We start from the raw sequence: 7,811 nt of genomic DNA, 5'->3' as shown, positions 1-7,811 counted from the left end.
ATCTATCTTCTCAACTTAATATAATTATAATAAAATGATGATTTTGTACTAAAACTGAATATTTGCAAGTAATTAATTTTTATAATTGTAATTTTTTAGAAAGATTAATTCATCGTTATTATTTGACGAGAAGGATTGGCTTTGAAGCGGTGAGGTGGCTTCGCGGTCTCAGCATCCACGTCTTCCACGGCAGCGTCTTCGATCGACTGATGTCCTCTGCTTGCCGAACATTAATCCAGACACCGGTTAATTTTACTGTTATATTAATTATGTATTAATATTATGTATTAAAATTAATATGTTATTAATTATGTAATTAATTATGTGATTAATTATGTAATTAAAAATTAAACACAATATATTAATATAATTATTATAAATAATTAATATAATTAATATCTATAATTATTATAATAATTAATATAATTATTATAAATAATTATACTAATATGTTATATTACATTAATTTTTAATGTTACACATGTCTTGAAAATAAAAATTGATTTATAAAATAAAATTGTCTATTTAGCTTATTCTTTTATACTAACCCCGATATTACAGTATCCAGTTGATATCTTAAGATTTTCCGCGGCGCGGCGCACAAGATATATTTCGTGAATCTCCACCTTGTATAGTTCACTTTGACAGCTATCATAACCGTTCACTACGTGTATACAGAGATGGTGGATCGCGATCTCAAATTTCTGCGCGTTCCAAAAATCATAAAAAAAAGTGTTGCAACCTTTCCGTGAACGACTGTACATGATAAAAATTAGATGGCACACCGTTTTACTTTTCAATAGCATAAATAATATTCTACACAATATAAAAGTTTTAAAAAATAATTGTCTTGAGAAAAATGGTGATTCTTACTAATGAATTAAATTTATGTCAAACATAATAAAAATTGGATAAATTAAAATTATGTCAGGACATAATAAAAATTCAGAATTATTTTTATGTCCCGACATAATTTTAATTTCACGAATTAAAATTATGTCGAGACATCATAAAAATTGTATGAATTAAAATTATGTCGAGACATTATAAAAATTGTATGAATTAAAATTATGTCAAGACATCATAAAAATTGGATGAATTAAAATTATGTCAAAACATCATAAAAATTTGGAATTATTTTTACGTATCGACATAATTTTAATTCCAATTATTATTATGTCGCGACATAATTTTAATTCATCCAATTTTTATGAAGTCTCGACATAATTTTAATTCATCCAATTTTTATGATGTCTCAACATAATTTTTATTCATGCAATTTTTATGATGTCTCGACATAATTTTAATTCATCCAATTTTTATGATGTCTCGACATAATTTTAATTCACACAATTTTTATGATGTCTCGACATAATTTTAATTTATACAATTTTTATGATGTCTCGATATAATTTTAATTCATACAATTTTTATGATGTCGCGACATAATTTTAATTCCGCAGCTGGTGATTTTTATCCCACAATATTGGCAGTATAATTAGGGGGAGGGGAGGAGAAGGAGGAGGAGGAGGAGAAGGAGCAGGAGGAGGAGGAGGAGAAGGAGCAGGAGAAGGAGGAGGAGAAAGAGAAGGAGGAGAAGGAGGAGTGTATAGTATAGTACATGTGTATAAACAGTACACAAATTAGCGGGGAAGGCATCCCCCGCATAATAAAACTAAACAAACTCCCAGCGTTATACCTAACTGCTTGAATTAAGACGCTTGGTTATTCCGCACGATTGACCAGTCATCATATTTTAAATTGGCACACTTTTGCATGCGCGTGATGTTTGCGGCGGAGCCCCTCACCCGCCTATTTGTGTACTGTTTATACACATGTAGGGGAGACCGGGGCTTAACCGTCAGTTTTTTTTCGGTGCCGATTTTTAACAAGAAAATAAATAATTTTAGTTATGGTATACCACTGTAAAGAGTGAACCTTTAGCTACAAAATTTATATAGGAAATTTTTATCTACGTCGCTTTGTTTAACCGGTATAGAGCAAAAACGACAACGGTGGAAAAATTGAAATCTCAAAAATGCCGGGGTTTAACCGTCACCCCCCGGGGTTTATCCGTCACACTGCATTTTCAATACATATACATACATCTAATCCTGAAAAATGATAGGATACATTTTAATAATTGTTTTTTAAGAGAAAAATATAAAAATTTATTAAAAAATAATTGTTTTACCTATTCCATAAAACATTTTAGGCACGTGAATACAGATCCTGACAAGCGCACGCATGTGTTGTGTGCCCTACGCTCGCACGCAATGCACTGTTTCCCATATGCTCTGTTTATTGTCAACTTCTTTGAGCACACGCAGCACGTATTATCCAAGTCTTCGTCAGAATCCGACCGCTGCTGCTTCCTTGATTTCGATTTACGCCCACTGCTCGTCGAAGGCTGCGGTTCTGTTTGTGTGGCATTTTTTTTATTTTATAGTTTCTCACCGCAAGAACTGCCTTATTGAGTTGCTCCTTGTCGACGGGAATCGACGGCGTCCTCGCGCCGATTCCTCGACGCGCCGACGACGACACGTCGTCGGAATCGCTCCGTCAGGACCCAGGGATTCTGTGATTTACGTCGCTTTGTACGGAGCAACGACGACGACGACGACGACGGCCACGACCACCACCACGACGACGACGACGACGACGACAACGACGATGACCACCACCGGCACCACCACCACTACAACGGCGGCGACAATGACGCCGAGACGATGCGGCGAACGTTGGACGATGTGGTCGCACGCGCGACTGTCACTGACACAACGACCAACAACGACGATTTACCGCGGCCGGGAGTCGGGACGATCTACCGCGCGCGCGGCATGTCAACTCTCGCGCGGAAATCGCGGGATCTCAGAGCCGTGCCGTGCCTCGCCGTACCTCGCCGACGTGCCGTGAGCGCGAGCGATCTCGAAAACAACGGTCCGCCAGCTTTTCGGTCGGCCAAAACACCCGTTTTGCGACAATACGTGCGTACCATTTCCCTCCTATACAAACTGACGCACGTGCAAGGGAAGACAGAATCACGCTCGAGGGAAACCTAACCTGAAATCGCCGTGAGCCGAAGTCGTGCGCCCGGCGCGCCACAGTGACGAGACTGCCGGATAAGCCCCGGGTGCTTACTGACGGATTAGCCCCAAACACAAGTTTCAGGTTTGATCGCCCACGAAATATTAGACATCAACGATAATGAAAAAACTACACTGGATTCGTGTTCAGCATGCATTACTCTTTATAATCACGTACCTTGAGATTTGGAGAGCAAATATTATTGCAGATATTACAAAATTTCCACGCGCAGAAAATTTTACTTTCACCTTCCGAAAACACGTTTGCCCTCGTAAAAATCATAACACGGCAGGTAACCTGCCGAAACTCCGTTGGTCACATGGGTACCATAAGCAGCGTTTACAATGTTAATAGCGAGTTCGCACAATATACAGGTTCCGAGATATTTGATTTGACGGTTCAACCCCGGCGACGGTTAGGCCCCGGTCTCCCCTACTATACACATGTACTATACTATACACTCCTCCTCTTCCTCCTTCTCTTCCTCCTCCTCTTCTTCCTCCTCCTTCTCCTCCTCCTCCTCCTTTTTTTTCTTCTTCCTCCTTCTCCTTCTCCTCCTTCTCCTCCTCCTCCTCCCCCTCCTCCTTCTCTTCCTCCTCCTTCTCTTCCTCCTCCTCCTCCTCCTCCTTTTCCTCCGCCTCCTCTTTCTCCTGCTCCTCCTCCTCCTCCTCCTCCTCCTCCTTCTCCTCCTCCTCCTGCTCCTCCTGCTCCTCCTCCTTCTCTTCCTCCTCCTCCTCCTTCCCCTCCCTTCCCTAATTATACTGCCAATATTGTAGGATGAAAATCACCAGCTCCGGAATTAAAATTATGTTGCGACATCATAAAAATTGTATGAATTAAAATTATGTCGAGACATAAAAATTGGATGAAGTAAAATTATGTCGAGACATCATAAAAATTGTATGAATTAAAATTATGTTGAGACATAAAAATTGTATGAATTAAAATTATGTCGAGACATCATAAAAATTGTATGAATTAAAATTATGTCGAGACATTATAAAAATTGGATAAATTAAAATTATGTCAAGACATCATAAAAATTGGATGAATTAAAATTATGTTGCGACATAATAATAATTGGAATTAAAATTATGTCGATACGTAAAAATAAATCCGAATTTTTATGATGTCTTGACATAATTTTAATTTATCCAATTTTTATGATGTCTTGACATAATTTTAATTCATCAAATTTTTATAATGTCTCGACATAATTTTAATTCATACAATTTTTATGATGTCTCGACATAATTTTAATTCATACAATTTTTATGTCTCGACATAATTTTAATTCGTGAAAATATCGAATTATAATTTTATTCCGTAAATCATGACATTCAGGTATAGTGTATGGTATTTCCTTAAATTTGTTAGTAAAAAATTCTCGCAAGTTAGTATAACTTCCAAAAACTGACTTATCGTATGATCTAAATATTTTTTCCATTTCAACGAAGAAATAAAACGTTCTTTCGTTTACAAAGAACAATGTATCTTGTTTAAAGGCTTTTAAAGACGTTAAGTGGTTGTAATAAGTTGGTTTTGTTTGAAAGTTACCCGTACTTTCCAAACATAGTTCACACAACTGTTGACAGTTTGCAATACTTGTAATGATATATCCGGAAATATTATGTAGTATATTTAAATCGACATGACTCAATTATATATCCTGTATTGAATTAGAAACAGGCCAATTATTTTCAACTATTTTTTCAGTGTTCTTTTTTGGCAAATTTTGAATAACGTCAAAGAAATCTGGCAAAAACTCACGATCATCTTCATCGTAATTACTGCTCGTTATCTTAGCCATGTATTGTGATGTTGTTACTAATTTTAAATCGTTTTTAAATTGGAGAGCATTTAAAGTCGAATGTTTTATTCGAAGTGTCGAAAACAAGTTTTTGATACAATCTTGGGTGAATCTACCACCAAAAACAAATTTATATTCTCGTTCATTAATTAAATAAGTTGCTATTTCAATATACGATATAGTTGATATAATAATACCTTTTTAAAAAGGTTTCCAGTCATCTTTTTTACCAAACTGCAATGAAGATATTAATTCACAAAACTCGTATAGGAAATTAATCGTTTCAATATATTTTTCTTCATTATGTGTATTGATTGCATAGGCAAGGCTTCTAGAACTTACTATTTGAAACCATTTAGCAACTTGTTCGACTAAGTAAGCTGTTGTTTTTAATTCAGGTTTTTTAAATATAGGAACTAAACATTTTAGAGCAGAACTTGTGTCTAGATTGAAAACGCCGTATGCATTTGGTACCCTCATTTTTAAGAAATGGTTCGAAGTTTCTAAATATTCTTTGCGTAACTTTGGTGCAAGCTTCAAGTCAAAATTACTTTGTGCATGTAGTATTTCTTCAAAATGTTTTGAACTTGCAATGTTCGTGGGCAAATTATATTTTTCAACGAATTTTGAAGGAATTATGATAGTAACATGATTTAACATGCCTTCTTTAAAATTTTTTAAAGCATGACACGTCATGAAAGAAAAAAAGATGTCTATTAGGATCAACCGGATGCGCGCACTTATTTTGTACTGTAGAATGTTTAGAAACGTTTATACTAAAGGCTCGCCACATGGCTTGATTTGAAGAGCCCATATCGGAAACAACGCCTTGTACATACAATTCTATCGCACTTCTCTTCCGTTTCTTCTTGAATAGAATTTGTGCTTGCTTATGCTTTTTCTTCATAATTCTTCTCCTTCGTTCACTTCTTTCAAACAGTTGTCCAAATCTATGAGCTTGTTGTTTGTAGTATTCAAGGGATTCCGAATTACAAAAATCTTTATTGCGACAGACATCAGAATCTTGCAAGCACACTGGAGCTGAGACTATATGGTGAGATATTTCTGAAGCAGATTCCGATACAAAATCTTCGTCTCCTTGAACTGGATGAGATACCACAATTTCTTTAGTGGGTTCAAAATCGGAGAGAAATTCTTCTTCTCTCTGAATCGGATTAGATATCTTAATTTCTTTAGTGGGTTCAGTATCGGAGAGAAATTCTTCCCCTCTCTCAACCGGATTAGATTTCAATTTCTTTAGTGGGTTTAGTATCGGAGAGAAATTCTTTCTCTCTCTGAACTAGATTAGATATCTCAATTTCTGCAGCAGCTTCGATATTGGGAACATATCCTTCATCTCCCTGAGCTGTTAATTCAGAAGCTACTATGATTTCTGTAGCTGATGTAGTATCAGGTATAAACGCTAAAATATAAATACCAATATTTAGCAAAACAAACAACGTAAACTATGCAAATATGACTTACTTTCTGTCGTATATGATATACTGATGTAAAAAAAAATAAGCCATGAATGTTAATATTATTGAATGTGACGAATTAATTAAAAACAAATATTATTGATATATTATTTATCTGCAACATTTTTTTTATTTTGTTGAATTACAAGTTCTCCAAAAACCGTTGGAACAGCAGATGATTTCAATTTTTTCCAGCCATCAACACGTTCCTTCTCATACATGTCAACCGTGAAATGGAACTATAAAATGGAACAGTATATTAAAAATGAAATATATTACGTTGTACGTCGTCAGAATCCTCATGCTTGTGGACAATAATAAATCGCTAATAAATCAACTCCTCATAAATAGAAAACGTACCTCACATAAATATGAATTTTCGTTTGGAATTCTGCAGTATTTGAATCCTGAAGGTCCACCAGCATTTTCTATCCATTTTTCTTTACGTTGCAAATCTCGTGGAAAGATATGCATTACTGCGCCTTTTTTGGACGAATTGTAGCATCCAGAAGCTACACAATGCGGCATTTTCTATTTTTCACATTAATCACAAGGTATTTTATATACGGGGCACTCCATCACTTTCACTTTAATTATATATTACAATTACACAATATTTACCTTCAATATAAACAGTTTTCTTCGTATGTGAATAATACAGCACTTATCACGTTATTGCGTCGATCATCGATGATAGCTATGCCAATATTGCCAAGCTGTGCCGGTGTTGCCGGAACTATCGGAAGTTACCCGGAAAATGGCGGAGCCAATCACAATCGGGCAACGGTATCTGCCCAACTCCCTTATAGGAACCTTATGTTGGCCGCGGCGGCCGCGCTCGGCCGGCCGCCGGCTCGGCAAGCTTCGAGCGAGGAGAGAAGGACAGACATACGATCTGCTGTCTCGGCTGTTTCCTTCTCTCTTGAGCTATGACGTAGCTGCTTTGGCACGCGCCGGCTATGCGACGTTGCCACGATGCCACGCATTTCGGGTATCGCGTCTCGTGCCTCGCCGACTGCCAAGTCTCGAGTTGGCAAATCGACGATGCGCTACGTTACATTTATAAATATTTATTTAATTACATTTACAATATATATATATATATATATATGAAATTTATAAATATAAAAATTGCAAATATAATTAAATAAATATTAATAAACATAAAAATTAAAATTTGTAAGGATAATGTATAAATAGCAATCCCTGTTTTTGCCAATACGCTTTTTTATCTGAAAAAAGTCCTACCTTAAAAACATTAACTTTAGCATAGCATATTTAAATTTAATATTTAAATGCATAATAATAATTAAATAAATATTAACTATCAAGAAAAAAATTGTTGTTTATAGTATTCTTTTTACTCTTATTAAGTTTATAATTTTAGCTATGCATGTTTAAACGGTCAAATCACGAGCGCCAAAAGAGAGATATTG

The sequence above is a fragment of the Temnothorax nylanderi genome, unplaced genomic scaffold (genome assembly GCF_030848795.1).
Source record: "Temnothorax nylanderi isolate EJ_2023f unplaced genomic scaffold, tnyl_v1.0 TNYL_tig0466_pilon, whole genome shotgun sequence".
In the NCBI taxonomy this organism is placed as follows: domain Eukaryota; kingdom Metazoa; phylum Arthropoda; class Insecta; order Hymenoptera; family Formicidae; genus Temnothorax; species Temnothorax nylanderi.
This window is presented reverse-complemented; position numbering follows the sequence as displayed.